The 17,873-nt window shown below is 37.7% G+C and overlaps 2 protein-coding genes across 6 annotated transcripts in view; both read left to right on the top strand.

Annotated features, from left to right (window-relative positions):
* The window catches only part of foxd4l1.2.L (forkhead box D4 like 1, gene 2 L homeolog), a 59,389-nt gene extending 52,780 nt beyond the window's left edge, over window positions 1–6,609 (top strand). For all 5 annotated transcript variants that reach the window (XM_041586518.1, XM_041586400.1, XM_041586341.1 and 2 more), the window contains 2 exons: window positions 5,414–5,733; window positions 6,500–6,609. The gene's annotated coding sequence lies outside the window, so the exon portion shown is untranslated. The remainder of the gene's footprint in view (window positions 1–5,413; window positions 5,734–6,499) is intronic.
* The window catches only part of LOC108705665 (protein kinase C delta type-like), a 42,603-nt gene continuing 31,247 nt past the window's right edge, over window positions 6,518–17,873 (top strand). Inside the window, exons 1-11 of the transcript XR_005961508.1 lie at window positions 6,518–6,609; window positions 6,989–7,096; window positions 8,266–8,358; window positions 11,318–11,424; window positions 11,679–11,843; window positions 12,691–12,782; window positions 14,114–14,176; window positions 14,829–14,967; window positions 15,826–16,017; window positions 17,074–17,202; window positions 17,732–17,865. The gene's annotated coding sequence lies outside the window, so the exon portion shown is untranslated. The remainder of the gene's footprint in view (window positions 6,610–6,988; window positions 7,097–8,265; window positions 8,359–11,317; window positions 11,425–11,678; window positions 11,844–12,690; window positions 12,783–14,113; window positions 14,177–14,828; window positions 14,968–15,825; window positions 16,018–17,073; window positions 17,203–17,731; window positions 17,866–17,873) is intronic.

Below are 17,873 nucleotides of genomic sequence, written 5' to 3'. Positions count from 1 at the left end.
CGAACTCCTAGGTATCGAGCCAAGGGTTGATGCCACACAAATCCTGTAACGTGATCGTCTCCATACCTATACATATAACTGTTCAGCAAACCCCAGGCTTTCATATTTAGGATGGTTTATCTTGGTACTTTTTGTAGCTTTTATCCCTCATAAAACTGCCAGTGTTTATAAATTAGTGTATATGTAAGCCATCAAATAAGTATGCACAAGGTAGATTCTGGGGTCTTTACATGTCATGTACTTTGATAAACTTATGTACATTGGGCATCAAACTGTTCAGAGGACCCAACGCTTTCATATTTGGGCTGTTTTATCTTGGTACCTAATAGTATGTGGGAGATAAGATGCAGCCTGGTGGAACTTTTGAGGTGATTTTTGGAAATGTCATCAACATCACCAAATTTAGTAAAGGTTTGTGGCTTAGTGCTTTGGAATAGAAAAACATTGCTTCCCATTTTGGATTCAGGGGAATGTGTACTTTCTGAATATATATGGTTTTCTTGGGTGAACATATTTTTTTCTATCTTTGCCCCTCAAAAGATGCTGTAAATGTTTGATTTTGCAGTGATTGAAATGACAGAACTGATCTCAAATGAGCTCAAATGGGGTGTCTACATTAATATATGCCACATACTTAGGTAAATCTATAGATATTGGGCATCACTGTTCAGTGGACTCCTGGCATTCATGTTTAGGGTGTTTTACATTGGTACCTAATGATGTGTGGGAGATAAAATGCTTCTAAATGGTAGTTTTGAGGTGATTTTCGGGAATGTCGGAAAAGATTTGTTGCTTGGTGCTTTGGAGTAGAAAGACTTGAAATCAGAAGTATGCTGTTTTGTGGAGCAATGTTTTGGAAATGTGGTTGTGTACTGCTTGGAGATTTTGATCTAAACAAGTGAGAAATACAGTATCCATAAAACTGTATATTTGGTATTGGCGCGTTCAGGAGACATAGAACTTTCCTAGCTAAGCTGTTTTCTCGTTCATAAAATAAATTATGTTTCTGATATATATGATTGTATTGTGAAACATGATTTTGTTTTTATTTTATTAGACATTTAGAAGCCTATATTTTTTTTTACAGAAGTGGAATTACATGAAAATTGTAGCATATTTTGAAAGCTTAGGTTGTCCTGAAAAAACAATATATTGTTTTCCTGGGTAAACTAATAGACCTTCTAGGAAACGCCCTTAAAGTGAAAGAGAACAAAATGTTCAAAAATGGTCTGGCAATAAAAGTACCAAATGAGCCAAATCGGCTGGCAGCAAAAGGGTTAAACCCTCCTGCATTGTTTTCATTGTTCACACCTGTAATCCTCCCCTGCATTGTTCAAACTTGTGACACCTCTGTTTCTCACACCACTAAAGCGATGTACTGTTCATACCTCACGCCTGCTTTGTTCAACTGTGCACACCCCATACAAACTGCCAGAGGGCCACTAGCATTGTGTTACAGTATAAACTGTTTATTTTAGAGTGGTCCTAATAGGTTTCCATGTCTCCTGCTGTATTCTGCCTGCCCTATGCTCCCTATGTGTGACATACTCTGCCTGCCCTATGCTCCCTGTGTGTGACATACTCTGCCTTCCCTAGGCTCCATGGGAAATATTTACTAAAGGGCGAAGTGACCAATGCGGGCGAAAATTCACTAGTGAAGGAGACAGACTCTAGTTGTACTTCACTCTCTAACGCCTGGCGAATTTGTGGATTTTGCTGAACGTTACCTCCTGTGCCAGACTTGCCTTCGCCACCTCAGACCAGGCGAAGTGCAATAGAGTAGATAGGAGTTCCTTAAAAAATAGTTGAAAATTGTTTAAGTCCCAAAAAACGCTACCTTTTACATGGTGATAGGCTGAAATAGAGCGTACATTTTTTTGGGGGCAACCAGCTTCCCCCCTATATTTCCTAACATATGGCACATAAACTATACACTGGGCTCATGTGTAGGGCAATATAACAATTTTATTTTATTAAGCTTTCTCAGGCTTATGTAGTGTAATGTATTTGCTGCAACATATACGTCCATTGAACTTTAACTTCCCACAGTATGCAAATTAGGCAATGCTAGTGCAAGCATTGTTCTGGCGAATCTACGACTGGCGAAGTGTTGGGCTGTGAGTGAAGCCGTCACTGGCGAATTTTCGGATGTAAGTCAATTTGCCCCCATGTGTGTGCCATACTGGCAGCAAGAGGTGAACCTGGTGGGGGTTTGTTAGCATTTGGAAATACTTATTAGGTGGTCCCCAAGGTGTTTACTCAAGTGCTGGGGTTGCTGTGTTATCCACAGGGGAGGATGAGCATATGGAATTAAGGGTATCTCTTAATATGGTTTAATAAACTTGTTTCACATATGAGTGAAAGCCCTGCAGTGAGCACCAACCATTTGGTTTTTTGGTGTGCTACCACCATTAATGTAGACATGGTCTTAAAAGTTCTTGTGTAACATAGGTGGGGTTTAAAGAGTGTCTGGTTTAAAAACAGGGAGTGGTCAAGACTGGCTTCCATTATCGGCCCTCCACCATGTAGACCAGAACAATTCCGGCCCTCAGTACCACAGAAGTTGGACATCTCTGGTTTAGATTTTACATAATGATGTTAGAATTTACAGCAATGTTTATATGGATGTTTGTGTATGGAAATAAATATCTACAGTCCCTATATTTATGTGAATTATTTTATTGAGCATGAGTAGAACATTTGTAATAACATTGATAATAAATAGTTCAATAGATTACATTTCTATTTACATTATATATTAACAGAAAAATAAGACAAAACAAAAGAATGGTGTTACAAAACTGCATAATCACTGCCCACAGGGGCCAAGTGAAGCCCTCAGCCATTATTTCAATATCTCTAAATACACTTACAATCCATAGTGATTCAAACATCCAGCAGCACATGTTTAGCATGGGGTTGTCATACAAGTACATATGACTGTCCAGGTATGTACAACCAGCAGCCCTCTAGTTGTTATTCAACTGCAACTTCCATCTTCCCGTGACAACCATGGAATTTAGGGGGGGCTCAAAATTGTACTTCAGTACAGACTGGAAGGTCGCAGATTGTATAACCTTGTCTTTGACAATAATTAAAATAAAAGTTGTTTGGACAAAAGAAGGTCCTAGTAGCAGAATTCATGTACTAGGGCTATGTGAGACCCAAAGTCACTTACTTTAGTAACTCCCAGGGAATTTGATTAGTTGTATTGTTGTTGTATTGCCTGGTGCCCTGGACATTAGCTAGCATAGGGCATGTGGATAGGTTAAGCACAGCTGGGAGAAAGCAGGAACTTGGTCTCTGCTATAAGTGATTTTAGTTCCAGTGTGAGTTGAAGTATGGAAAACTTGGCTCTGGTTCCTCTTCATAATGTTCTCAATTCTGAGACTTATTTGGATGGTTATTAGCATCCTGGAACTCTGGCTTCCAATGATTATTTCTTGACCAAGAGATTACAACAAATAACACTCATTTATACAATATAAATGTAGACAAATTCTAATAGTAAGTGCAGCTTAGGTTAGAGTTGGTACCTGCTTAAAAGGCAGGTGTGGTGGTAGCTTAATCATTCTTTGTCCAAAAGTTCAACAATGTGTCTGTGTGACCGTTTTACTATGGTGTGTGGGAGGGACTGTGGGGGGACTGTGGTGGGGGGGTCCCATGGGGACTGTGGTGGGGTGAAAATGTTGTCGTACAGGGCCTGTGATTTCTGATGGTGGCTCTGGTACCCAGGGAACTCACAGAATGCCTTATCATCCCTATTGCACTCAATTTATATCTCTTACTGCTACATCCCTATGAAATTTAATGCTAAGTACCTAATATCCCCATGGAAACGTATGCATTCACAAGTGCACAAGTATACCCATAGTAAGCGACTCTTCAAGTTTCCCAGGGCACAAGGAATGTCACAAAGTTCCTAGTGCACCCAAAGTATGTTAAAGGACTTGTAAACCCCCCACAAAAATCAGTGAACAGCCTCTTTGAAATCTTTAGCTAACGGCCACTCTGGTTGTTAAAAGGTTAACAGTAAGGCTGCATCATCCCCTTAATCACAGAAATCCTTGTACTCCTCTAACCTACTCTGCCCCCTCCCTCAGGCATTTACACTGGTTGTTGGCTCATGAGCATGTTCAGTTCTTCTCAACTCAGATTACTAAACCACACCCTCCAGTCTAACAACCAATGAAGAGATAACATTGCTGGTTCCCATAGAAACTCTGCTATACAGTAGCTGTCTGATCCTATCATGTACTGAACTTAAGCATTACAGTGCTCAACCCCAGCAGAACTTTTTATCAAAGTATGTTGTGTCTGTATAGCCCTGCATTCTGCATTGCATGAACTTTACATCACACATGTCCTGTTTGCAGATGTCAATGTTACTGATGATGTGTCAGAGGGAATATGGCCGCTGGGTGAAAGCTGCTATTTGTTTTAGGAAAGTGTGATGGCAAATAGATGGGGTATATGCAATACAAATGATGTGACTTGGGGATTGTGGGCAGGAAAGACTGCACTAGGAGTTTAAAGGGCAATAATAAGGAGCATTGGGGTACTAAATACTGCATTTATGCCTTGTGGTAGCATTTTATTTTTCTTAGGGGGGATGCCCCATTACACCCCTTTGTCTTGTGAACAAGTGTACACATCCCCTGTATACAGCAATATTCTGAGATCCACTTAAGGAGGAGTACCTCTCACTTTATTTTATATTGTCTAAGATTGTGGACATTGATCATTTTGGAGAACTATACAGTAATTCACACATCAAAACTTTGCCTTCATAAACTCTGGTTGGAGATTGGGGGGGGGGGGGACTACCCAGCTGTTACCTATTCCAAAAGGAAATCTTTAAGGAATTGTTTATAATTGTGATTTATAAATAAGTGACCATCAATTTTAATTTTATATAATTTTTATGAATTTTTATTGATGAATTTCTGGTTCCTGGCTAGCCAGGTTTTAATTAATTGACCTAGTAAAAATTGAGAACATATTTTAATTACTAATCAAATTACTACATTTTCATATCAACTTGGTTTTTAATTGCACCTTTTAAATTATTTAATTTATTATTGTTATGCTCAAAAGGACCTTGGATTAAAGGTGTAATAAGGACTCGTTGGAGAAAGTATTTTCCCTTTAGTACCACATTACTTTATAATTTTCTTGAATATTACATTGCACATTTTCACTAAGCAAAGGTTTAGCGTTAACAACTGCTTTGGAGTTTTGTTAAATATTTTGTTGCCAAAAATACTGTAGGTTTTGCGATTACAAAATTTTATTACATACTCTGCGAACATTCTCAAAAACTATTTGCTAGCAAACAATATTACATCCCCCCCTAAAGAACACAGCAAATTATGGCACATATTATTTCCTTTGCTCTTCTAATGTCTTGCAGGAACAAAGATGAATCCACAGGAGCAGAATGCAGGGCAGCAAGCAACTATCTATTGAAAAATTCTAACCCCATGAAGCTGGAAATAACCACCAGTGGTATCAAGGCTTCAGAAATAGCTGGAGCAAGAATAAAAAAAATATTTAGCCATAGAGATTAGTAAGTGCAGGTGGTAATACTAATACTGACTAAAATAGTTTAAAATGTACTACCTGACTAACCCAACAATCTATGCTGCTTGTTACTGCTCTGAAAAATCACCGCTTTTGAAAGAACATTGGGTCCTGGGGATTGCGCATCTCTAATAAATTTCCCATAACATTGTAAGTATGGCTTTAAGTAGTTACACAGTATACAAATGTTATTTATGCCTCTCTAAACACCTATAGAATGAAAACTTCTCTCATATAAAAGAGGGCATTTGATGCCAATATGTCTCAAATATAAAGAAAATATTTTCATCGACAGTGGCCGTTTTTTTGGGCGCAAAAAATGTATTTCTTTGGCATAAATTCAAACATATGGGATGGTTTTATTACCATATTTATCATACAAGACCCCTTAGAGATGGACAGGTAGTATTGACCCCCTAAGTTAATGTTAGTTGTCCTTGCTCCCTATCTAATCACCCACAATATGATCACTCGCCACCGTTTTCCTCCAGTCCCTCACATTCCCGTCCCTCACATCCCCAGTGTTCCAAGCAGAGAGGGAGCTGAGCACCTGCCTATTTGTAGTTCTGGCCCTGTTGCCTATATATGTTTATTAAGCCTTTTTAAGAATGGAGACACCAATGCCTCAGTGGTAACACATACACCTGTGCTGGCTGAAAAGACAGAAAATAGCCATCTGTCACAGAATTACTTCTGATGTCACGTAGTGAATTAAATGATGGGTTTTAATATGCATTGATTGGAGCAGGCAATAGTGAGATCAATTCATTTTATAGGAGAAACTCTATTACATTTATTTAATATTTATAAATATGACCTTTGGCTCTATGGCTGATGAATGAAAGTATATTTCAAGTAATTTCTTTTTCCTAGGTCACTGGGAAATATCTAGTCACCCCAAAAATTTGTGTTACAGAGAGACCCCAGCAGAAAAATGGATGCAAAAGAGGTACGCAAGAGAAACACCACAGACTGTGATGCCTTCAAGGCCACCAAAAGCAATCCCACTATGTGTCTGAATAAAAGGTAAGCTTAGAATTGTACAGAGAGAGATTTGTAATTGGTTTTATAGACCCCTATATTGCTCTTAAAGTCTTGTGTAGCTCAGTTTAGATAGATAAGTACATTGTATTTGTAATATTTCTCCCATGGAACCACAATTAAAGTTTAAATGTAACCCCTTTATCTTAAAGCAGGAACTATGTCCACTGCTTTAACAGTTTGACTGGAGATATCCAGCATCATTCTATGTGCTCTACACTGTAAGGCTTAAGTTGCCGCATGCCACCAACTGACGATCACTAACTGATTTTATACCAGTTAGGAGCTTCATTGCTAGGAGCTTGCTCTTGGTGATTTGGCAAATAATTTGACGAGAGAGCGACAGAAAGCCATATTTTTTTAGCAGGAAAGCGAGAAGAAAAGAAGAAAAGAAGAAAGATCTACTGAGAAGACAGCAACATGGATTTGAAGAAAAAGAAGAGAAGCAGTAGTCCAGAGGAGGACTTGTCTGGTAAGGAGAAGACAGTTATTGCTTTAGCATTTCTTGTGCTTCTCATCTGCTATAAAAGTAAAGATATAACTCTTACTCTATATGATGTTGTTGGAGATGAGTGTACCTTCTGCCTCTCACTGTTTATTTAATTTACTTGGGGTGGCAATAACTGTTAGCTTTTACTGTTTAATGTGAGTGGGGTACCAATGTATAACTATATGTAGTGTATTATAACTGACACTTCCCACTTGTAATATATAATGTGCTAAATTTACCATTTCCAGTACCTGATACTGTGCTTTTAGTGCCAGTAGCTAAATCTTCCAATGTATATTATGCCCCCCACGTGTCAGTGTCTGTTGGGATACTTTTGCTCAGAAATCTGCACTCAATATGAATGTACTATTCACTGGGTGTCACTGCATATAAATGTTTTGGTACAAGTAAATGTGGTTGGGGTACTATTATATGTGTATACACAAACACAAACTCCCATCATCAGTTCTAGTAATAGTTTTGATAATTTTACTATTGGTTACTATTGGTTAAATGAAAAAGATAAAAGCAAGCATGCTACAGGCTACTGCATTGATACAATTTAGCATAAACCTTTGTAAATTAGCCCCACTGTCTTATTATATAGTTGTGATACCCACTTCCTTTTACTTTATAAAATGTATTTGATTTGCCATTATCCGCTACCTCCTACTGTGTAAATGAGGTTACAGTACAGGTATGGGATCTGTTATCCATAAAAGCGCCAAATTACGGAAAGGCCATCTTCCGACTCCATTTTATCCAATTAATCCAAATTTGTAATAAATAATTTCCTTTTCCTCTGTAATAATAAAACAGTACCTTGTACTTGATCTAAACTAAGATATGCTGTAATTAATCCTTAGTGGAAGCAAAACCAGCCTATTGGGGTTATTTAATATTTATATGATTTTATTGTAGATTTAAGGTATAAATATACAAATAACAGAAATATCCTTTATCTGGAAAATCCCAGGTGCCGAACATTCTAGATAACAGACCCCATACCTGTACTTGGATCACAGTACTAAGGAAGGAGCTAAATTTTTATATAACAATCAATCTAAACCTGTGCTTGTGGTAGCTGTACATTTGTAGATTTAGTGACTAAACTGGAGATTAGAGAGTAACATAATGCTTAATATTGTTAGCAGGAAAAAGAACTTGCTGCAGGAAGACATCAACTACAGAAGATGAGAGGTGTATTACAAAGAGATCAAGAAGCCCAGAGGAGCATCCAATTGGTAAGCAGAAGACTCTTTATTCTGTATTGCTGTAGAACTTCATTATTTATGTCTCTCAATGTAATGTGCTTGGGCCCACTGCTTGTGATTATATATATATACATATATATATATATCTATATATATAGATATATATAGATATATATATATATATATACATGCATTATATAATGCACTAGAGGTGCCTGCCAATATTCAATCCCTTTAATGCACATTACGTATCAGATGCTCTGTGTCACACTTTAAAGAGGTGGTTCACCTTTAAGTTAACTTTTAATTTTTTTAAAATTTATTGGCCTTTCTTTTTTTTATAGTTTCTGAATTATTTGCCTTCTTTTTCGGATGCTTTTCAGCTTTCAAATGGGGGTCACTGACCCCATGTAAAACAAATGCTGTGTAAGGCTGCACATTTACGGGGTTATTCATCAAAGGTCGAATTTTAAAGTTATGTGAGCTTTAGACCTTGAATGAACTCGCAACTGGAATGGTTTCTTATTTAAGAAAAAACTCAAATGGGAAAATCTCAAATCAATGAGTTTGTGGTTAACAACCCAAAAACTCAAATGAATCGAGTTTTCAGTGGGAAATAACCCTTAAACTGATTGAGTTTTTGAGCAAAACCTTCATAAAAAACTTGAAAGTCTTGAAGGCTATTAACATCTTTAAATGGTTCAAGGGGCCTCTGCCATTGACTCCTACATGTCCTTGACAGGTTTTAGATGGTGTATTTTCAGTTTTAAGCTATTTCCAGGATTGGGGTATAATAAATCTGCCCCTTATTGTTATTTCTCCCTTTTCTTGCTCAACTTTCTCTTCAGACCTTCTCTTATTCATATTCCAGTCTCTTATTCAAATCACTACATGGTGGCTAGGGTAAGATGGACCCTAGCAACCAGATTGCTAAAACTGTAAACCGGAGAACTGCTGTATAATAAGCGACTATTGCAAACCACATATAATGAAAAATAAAAACCATTTGCAAATTGTCTTATAATACCACTCTCTATATCATACTAAAAATTAATTAAAAGGTGAATAACACCTTTAATACCAGCTGTGCAGACCCCAAGCAAGATCTTCCCATTATTGGTCTATGACAAAATAAAAGAAAATTGCTCTCACCTCTACACCCAAATAAGTACCACTGATCTTTCACTATATCTGGCCAAAATCCCATAGTATGATACTGCCAGTTCCACTACCTTGATTTTAGGTTAAATACATGTTCCATGAATATGATTAACACAGAGATAATGAATGCTAACAAATGATTTGGTTGCTATAGTTATAAGTCAAGGATTTTTAGTATTTATCTCAGTTTTATGGTTGGGGTGCATTATCAGCATCAGTTGGGGTGCATTATTCAGAGAATATGGTGGGCATTTAAATCTGTTACAATCTGCACCCTTAGGCTAGGGCAACACGGCGCGATTTTGCCGCGATTCTGCGCTGGGCGAGTTGCGAGTTACGAGTCGCTGCGGTTTTTAAGCCGAAATAGCTTTGTTAACTTTGGCGCTGGCGTCAATGCAAATCGCGGCGAAATCGCTGCGCTAATTCACACGCGGCGATTCTTTTTCTACTGTCGCCCGGAAACGCCCAGCGAGGCAACTTCGGGCGACAATAGAAAACGAATCGCCGCGTGTGAATTAGCGCAGCGATTTCGCCGCGATTTGCATTGACGCCAGCGCCAAAGTTAACAAAGCTATTTCGGCTTAAAAACCGCAGCGACTCGCAACTCGCAACTCGCCCAGCGCAGAATCGCGGCAAAATCGCGCCGTGTGGCCCTAGCCTAAGAATTGTACAACTTTATTATGATAATTGTTATATAAAGGATGTGCAGTCGCTTTAAGAGAACATGCACATTTCATAATTGTGATGGTCCCATGTCTTATTTTACATAGACAAAGAACAACCTGTAGATTCACATAAGCCTGTGGATTTTAGATCACCCATTAGTGTTTTTATAATACAAAAGTTGATGAATAGGATTTTTCTTTAGGCTGAGACACTGAAATCTATAACACAGAAGCCTAAGTAGATTCCCAGGTCAGCTCCTTGTATCAACAGGTAGTACACGTTCCTTCACCAAGACACAAAGGGGCAAATTCACTAAGAATAGAAGTTGCGCCAGGCGCAACTTCGCCGCTCTTCGCCGCACTTCGCCAGGCGAATTTTCGCCAGCGCTCCGCAAATTCACTAAAATGCGAAGTTGCGCACAGGGGTAGCGTAAGTTTGCGAAGTTGCGCTAGCGTTGTTTCGCTATATAAAGCGAAGTTGCGCTAGCGAAGGCTAATTTGCATACGGCGCGAAATTCAAATTTCAATGGAGGAACACGTATCTGCACTACAAATGCCTAGAAAACCTTCAAATCAGCCAATAAAAATTGTATTTTGCCCTACACATGTGCCCACTGTCTAGGTAAGTTGCCATGAGTCAGGAAATGTAGGGGGGAGGAAGGGGAGCCCCAAAAAAATTTCGATCTTTTTCAGCCTATCACCCGTCATGTAGAAAACACGCCAGCGTTTTTTGGGACTTAGGAAAAATTTTGACTTTTTTTGAAACAATCCCTATCTACTCTATTGCGCTTCGCCAGGTCTGAGATGGCGAAGGAAGTCTAGCGTAAAAGGTAGCGTTCGCTACACTGCGCAAGTTAGTGAATTTGCGTAGTTTCGTCGCTAGCGAAAATTCGCCTGGCGTAAGGTTGCGAAGTAACACTAGCGAAACTACGCCAGCGTTCGTTAGTGAATTTGCGCAGTAGCGAAAATGCCGAACGCTAGCGAAAAAACACTAGCGTTCGGCGCTTCGCACCTTAGTGAATTTGCCCCAAAGAAGGATACATCCTAAAATTCTTTGGGTATCTGATGTTCATGAGTACTGCTATATGATAATGTAGTTTTTCAGACATTCAGTGTATATCTATAGATTTAACATTGTATTAAATTCATTTTTAATCTTTTAGATGGAAAGGAAAAGAAAAGGAGTAGAGTGGACGCCAAAACACCACCATCCCTCAGTATTACCAACTACAGACTCATGAAAGAGCTGGGGAAAGGCAACTTCGGCAGAGTAAGTGATCAACTTCCTAAGGAAAAATCTAACGTACTGATCTAGTATACAAATATAATATTAATTATACTTAAAGGGATTCTGTCATGATTTTTTAATGGTACCTGTATCACTTTTATCACTGAATTACACTGTGTACATTGCAAGTAATTCATTCTACCATTTAAAATTTTATTCTTGAACCAATGAACCAGGAGCTCAAGTGCTGGATCATTAAAAGAGCACAATGTCACTTTTTCCTGTTGTTTTTCTAGGTGATGTTAGCTTCGTATGCCATAAAGGACCAACTTGTGGCAGTGAAAATTATGCAGAAGAAAAACGGAAAGGAATTCAAATACGTCAGAGGAGAAGCCCAGGTTCTTCAGTTAGGGAGAGAATGCCCATTTCTATGCCGGGCATTTACAACATTTCAAACTCAGGTACAGGGTAGTGAATCTTCTTAAACATGTTATGCTGCAAATAAAAGTATTTTATTTAGTATATCTGTATTTACATACAACACTGTCACCATGTAATTGAATGTGCTGTGTGTGTGTGTGTGTGTGTGTAGATGATATTAGAGATCTCCCTTCTATACGTAGAACTTTAAGAATAGGTCATGGCAGTATATTAAAAATATGGATAAGAAATATACCAGCTATGTGGCTGTATAAGTGCAACTTAAGGGGTCGTGCAAAACATAACTGTATTAAGGTTGAAGGTTAAAATGGAATTGCTTGGTTATGTTCCAATTGATTTCATTCAGACTTGTGACTTGTACTGGCATGAGATAGTGTCAGGCTGAGTATCATGGTACACCAGGAGCAGGTATACACAGTGAACTAAAAGTGATTGAGAGAACAAATACACATGTATCAAATATGACAATTCCAATAACAGTAGCTGTCCTGTGCAGTTAAGATTATGTATATCTCTTTGGAGCCCAGAGTAACATAGCCCAGTAAAAATGTCCCCTCTATTATCCATAATGATATCACATTCTATTAAATATCTGGCTATTAATTAAAACTGTTATTATAAATACAGAACTAACTGAATAAAATATAAATATATATATACACACACACACACACATTAACTTGTATGCATCTCTGTGTTGTTTCTCTGAAACAAAAAACAGTATGACACCACCTTGTTCGCATAATGTATAATATGTTTTTAGTAGTAATTCATTTTTTTTCATGATTTTGTAATAAATAATTAAATTACTGTTGAGTACTATCCAGTTCTATTGCTCATCCTCTCCTTTTGTTCTTTTGTAACCAGTCACATCTGATGATGGTACTGGAGTATGCAAGAGGCGGCACACTGGAAAGCCTAATTAAGAAGCAAAAGAACATGAACAGCCAGAAAATACTGTAAGTAACATGCTACTTATGACAAGAGAGTACAGAGTGATGGAGACAAGAAATACAAGACAGATGTCATTAATAATAGCAGACAGAATTACTCTTCCCAACTTCTTAAACACTTGCTTTCATCCAAAGTTCAGATATATGAATATAAAGTTGAAGCTGCTTTCTGGGTTATTTGGTTTGTTTTAACTGTGGTGGCCCCACTTGCATGGTTGCTCAAGAGTGTCTCCCAGTATTCACAGCTCATCCTTCCAGGGCTGGATTTAAATAGCAGGTGCCCCTAGGCCTGCTGCTGTTCGTGGCCCCCGTCCCCCTTTATTTGTGCACATATGCAAATTTTCATCATCAGATCTGGAGCACTGGGGATTGGCGCACAGGAATTGTTTAAAAAACTATTGTATTGACAACACATCTCCAGTGTTTTTGAATCAATGTGGATATGGTTTGGCAGCATGCCGCCCCCCTAAAATCCTGCTGCCCTAGGCCCAGGCCTTGGTGGCCTTTCCACAAATCCGGGCCTGCATCCTTTCCTACTTGACAGATGGGGACTGTGACTGATCTGGAAACAAATCTGGCAATAAAAAATATAATTAAAATAAAGTGGCTGTTAATATTGATGAACAATACATTCTTTATCACATACACTAGTAGATGCCAAACTGCAATTTACTGCAAAGCAGCCCATAGATAATGAAATGAAGATATTAAAACACCAGCTAAGATATAATAGAAAACATTGGAAAACAGACAATATGCTCAATTTTTAAGAGCTTTTACATTTAACCATTAAAGTCCATGTATAGAAAACTCTGAGCACATGTGACTTCATCATATACAAATCTTTTATTGAAACATGTCCCTTAACACTGAAAATGAGATTGCAGGTTGGATTTCTATGCACAGGACAGCAGGACTTTACATAATATATAATGGCTTTTAAGGCCTGTGAGTATTTCCAGTGAATATTTGCTTTTTCCTTTTATCCATTTTTATAGTGTATGCATGCTATTTGCAATATAATACCAATAGACTGTATTAATGATTTTATTTCCATTGTGATATGGCTTTTGTAATAAACCAGTGTATAATGTCAGATTACTGAATACAAGTCAATGATAGCATAGTCAAATTAGTCTCCAAATGTATCATTTTCTGAAGTAGTTATCCTACAAGATGCTGAGGAACTTGTTAATTTCTACTTAACATAGATGCTCCAGTTCTCTGTTTATAGGCTGACGTTTTTCTGGGTTTTTTGTTCACTTTTGGAAAACTGTGGGTACAATGTATATGTCATGTATTTAATCACATTATTTGTATTCCCTTTCTCTAAAAAGGTTTTATTCATCAGAAATAGCAGTGGGTTTGCAGTTCTTGCATGCCAAAGGGATTGTACATCGGTAAGAACATTTTCTTTCACTTTCTTTTATACTTTTTTTCCATTTTATGGGCATAATTGAGATAATTCTTGCAGTGATGTAACTAAGGCCCCTCCCCATAAGTGCAGCTATCCAACTAAATCACAAACATTGTAGACACTTTATCCTAAAATGATGTATAATTTGCTGGCACTGTATAATAAATAATCATAATGGGATAGTAAACATTTTCATTATTTCTTTTGGGAGTTTTAGTTTTCCAAGTCTTGCTCATTGTATGCAGTGTCGGACTGGCCCACCTGGATACCAGGAAAACTCCCGGTGGGCCCAGGTGTTAGTGAGCCTCTTGCTTCTAACCATTTGGCCTATTTCATGGTCATTTTCCATTCCTTTATTGAAAAAAAGAGGTTTTATAATGGAAGAATAGAGTATAGTGTGTAGAGAAAAAATACTATGAGAATAAAGAGGTTGAATGAGGAGTATAATAGTTTGGAAAGTGGTCCTTCAGCCTAAGGTTTTCTGGTGGGCCCCTGGCATTCCTGTCCGACACTGATTGTATGCATTGTGCCTGCTTAACCATAATATCTTCCTTCACTTCTCAGCCTCTCCTTTCTGCTTAATTCCCTTAATGGGGTTTGAACCTTTGTGATTGTGCTTGATATGTTTCTTACAGGGATCTCAAGCCAGAAAATGTTTTTCTTGATGAAGAAGGCCATATTAAGATCGGCGATTTTGGACTTGCGTGTACCAATACATTTGACCATAAAACCCTTTCTGGGATTTATGGCACACCAGGCTATATAGCCCCAGAGGTAAGAATCCTGGTTCCAACATATTTATACAGTTTTCCTCTAATACATTGTATTAAAGTAGCAGTATACCCCTGTCATCATGAGTCCAATGAACAGGGCTTGAACCAAACAAAAGTTTTCCCTTTTGTTTTAATCATAAAATATGTATGTTTTTTTATTTCTTCAGCTAAATAAGGAAATTGACAATACTGCATGTTTGGCCTTGCATGGGCCATGTGATTGTAACCCAGGTTTATTCAATGTTATTTGTTAGACTCCTGGTTTCTCCTAACCTTGAACCATAAACATAATTTGTTTTTGCAAAACAAATTAGCCAGCAGCTTTTGAAAATATTTCTAAGTAACTAATAGAATACCACCTCTGCATATGCTTTGATAGTCCTTTCTTTGTCCTTTGCAGAGAACTTACAATACTGCAGACTTACGCCTGGGTAAATTATAGTGTTTGTAGAGTGCATTTAGTGCCCAGGCATTCCCTATTTACAGCGTTATACACATTATGTGGCACAAATAGCAGGCCACTGTAGATCAGGTCAATATGATTCATTAAAATGTTAAAAATATTGTTTCAGATGTCAGAACTAGTAGTGCAGACAGTAAAAAACAACCAGACAGATCGTGCTTTCAGTAGTAAAAATTAGTTTTGAGATGGAGATTCCCTTTTTACAAAAGTTCGATTCTGTTAGAAGGATGGCAATTATATCAAATATTGTTTCTCTATTCCGCTATGATTATCAGGGTTTTCAATCTAACATAACCATTGCAAAATAAAACATTTAAAGAGTTAGAGGTAAAGAATAAACTCATGTATAGAAGCATGTCAGCATGTCAGATAAATAATCTATTCTTTATTTTGAAGATTTTGTCAGAGGACCCATATGACTCAGCGGCAGACTGGTGGTCGTTCGGTGTCATTGTATACGAAATGGCCACCGGTAACTTGCCATTTCCACCAGAGAGAAACTTAAAACAACACCTAAAGACGATCATCTATGAGAAGCCAAGGTATCCAAAATCTCTTGGGTCTGAACTGCGTGACCTCCTTCAACAGGTAAATAAAATCAGACTGAAATATTAAGATTTTTAATGCTTAAATTTACTGTACATTTCAATTATGCATTGCAACTCTTCTTATACAGATATTCACAAATGTTACAAAAAAAGCAGTTTTTTTCATTTTAAACTACTGGGTTTAAGGTCTTTAGTCTATTGTTATAGCTATTACTACAAAGGTGGTTCTGCAAAGGCAGTTGGCACAAGCTCAATAGATAATGTAACATATTCTTAAAAGGGACATATCTTCATTTTCTATAAGAGCAAAAATACATAGCTGAGGCTGTCTCCACATTTCTTTTGAATCTATTATGGAAGTTTCCATGTATTCAAGCACACTAAGAAATTGTAAGCTCTGCTGATCAAGCCCACTGATCATCTGCATAGGGAGTCCCAATCTGTGGCCTGTCATAGAAGTGGATGTATTTCTAGGAGTAAAGCTACTTCTCTGCCAAGTGTGGCCAGCATGTTTACAGCCTGGAGTAAAAAGGCTCCAGTAGAAGTTCATGTTAGGAAGGGGGCCCATAGGGAAGGTGGATGTGTAGGTTAGAGTATAGTAGTACAGTAAGTGTTGAAGTAGCACAAAACAGTGAGTATTATTGTGCAAGATAACCATGAGCATCAATGAAAAATGTTAGTCATGCTGGCTTTAAAAACCGAGAGTTCAGTGAGCACCAAAAAGTAGCACAGTAAATGATCCAGGTGGCCAACACTTCTTTACCCCTAAATATTTATCTTTTCCATGTTTTGTTTTTGCTCTTCTTCTGTCTTCTGTGTTGCTTTTACGTTTTTATTGTTATCTATGGTTTGTCTTATAAACTCTCCTTTCTTATGACAATACTTCTCCCTGCTCTTTCAATATCCCTTTCATGCTTCTTGATGATATGGTGCTATTATTACAAATATGTTGCCCCAAACTGTAAGGAGTTTTATGTTTAATGGGCCTGTGCTTGTTCCTTTATGTGGTTATATACATTAGTACTAGAAGCAGCTTATTATCTGTAGTGCAAAGATATGTACATTTTATTAAATAATTATTATTTAATTTCTACAGCTCTTGAAGAAAACCCCTGACACTCGCCTTGGGGTCTATTCCAACATTCGGGACCACCCATTCTATTCATCAATTGACTGGGTGAAAGTGGAAAGAAGGCAACTAGTTCCACCTGTAAAACCAAAAATGGTAAGTCCATTACTGTAATGTGATATCTTTGAGTAGTGAAAGAGCCCATACAGTGAGTCTAGTTTTTTAAGTTTTGCACCAGGTTTGTTTTTCTAATCTAAGGAATAATTTATAGGATTGAGAGAAGGAATGCCTACGGGATTCATATATTTTATTTGCACATTAAAAACACTTAAAAACCTTATGTAAAGATGGGTATAATGGTTTGGCACTAATTACAGAGGGCGACACAGGGTGTTTTTCAAAGTGTTTTATGTCCACTGATATTTTAGGCACTAAAACAATTGTGTGGACAATATTTATAGGCACAGCCAAAGCCTTATGTTCAGTTAAGTATACAGTATATACAATTTTGGACTTTGTCATGTAAATTTTTTCTATTTATAGCTTCAGCGCCCTTGCGAAAAAGTACTATGGCAGGTCCATTGGTGAATTGAGAGATGGAACTGATGGTCAATATAGATTATTTCATATCACCTTGGATAAAGGGAATAATAACTGTAAAACTGTGTTTTTTTCATTCCTATAGAGATCCGTTGCAGGGCTCTGCAATAGGAACATCCCATTCCCAAAAGAAGACCCCAGGGAAACCAGCGTGCTTGAAAATTTCAGCTATGTAGATCCAAGCTGGCAAGAATAAGTCATCTTTGTGCCACCGAAGAGGTAGAAGC

This window comes from Xenopus laevis, chromosome 1L (genome assembly GCF_017654675.1).
Source record: "Xenopus laevis strain J_2021 chromosome 1L, Xenopus_laevis_v10.1, whole genome shotgun sequence".
In the NCBI taxonomy this organism is placed as follows: Eukaryota; Metazoa; Chordata; class Amphibia; order Anura; family Pipidae; genus Xenopus; species Xenopus laevis.
This window is presented reverse-complemented; position numbering and strand designations above follow the sequence as displayed.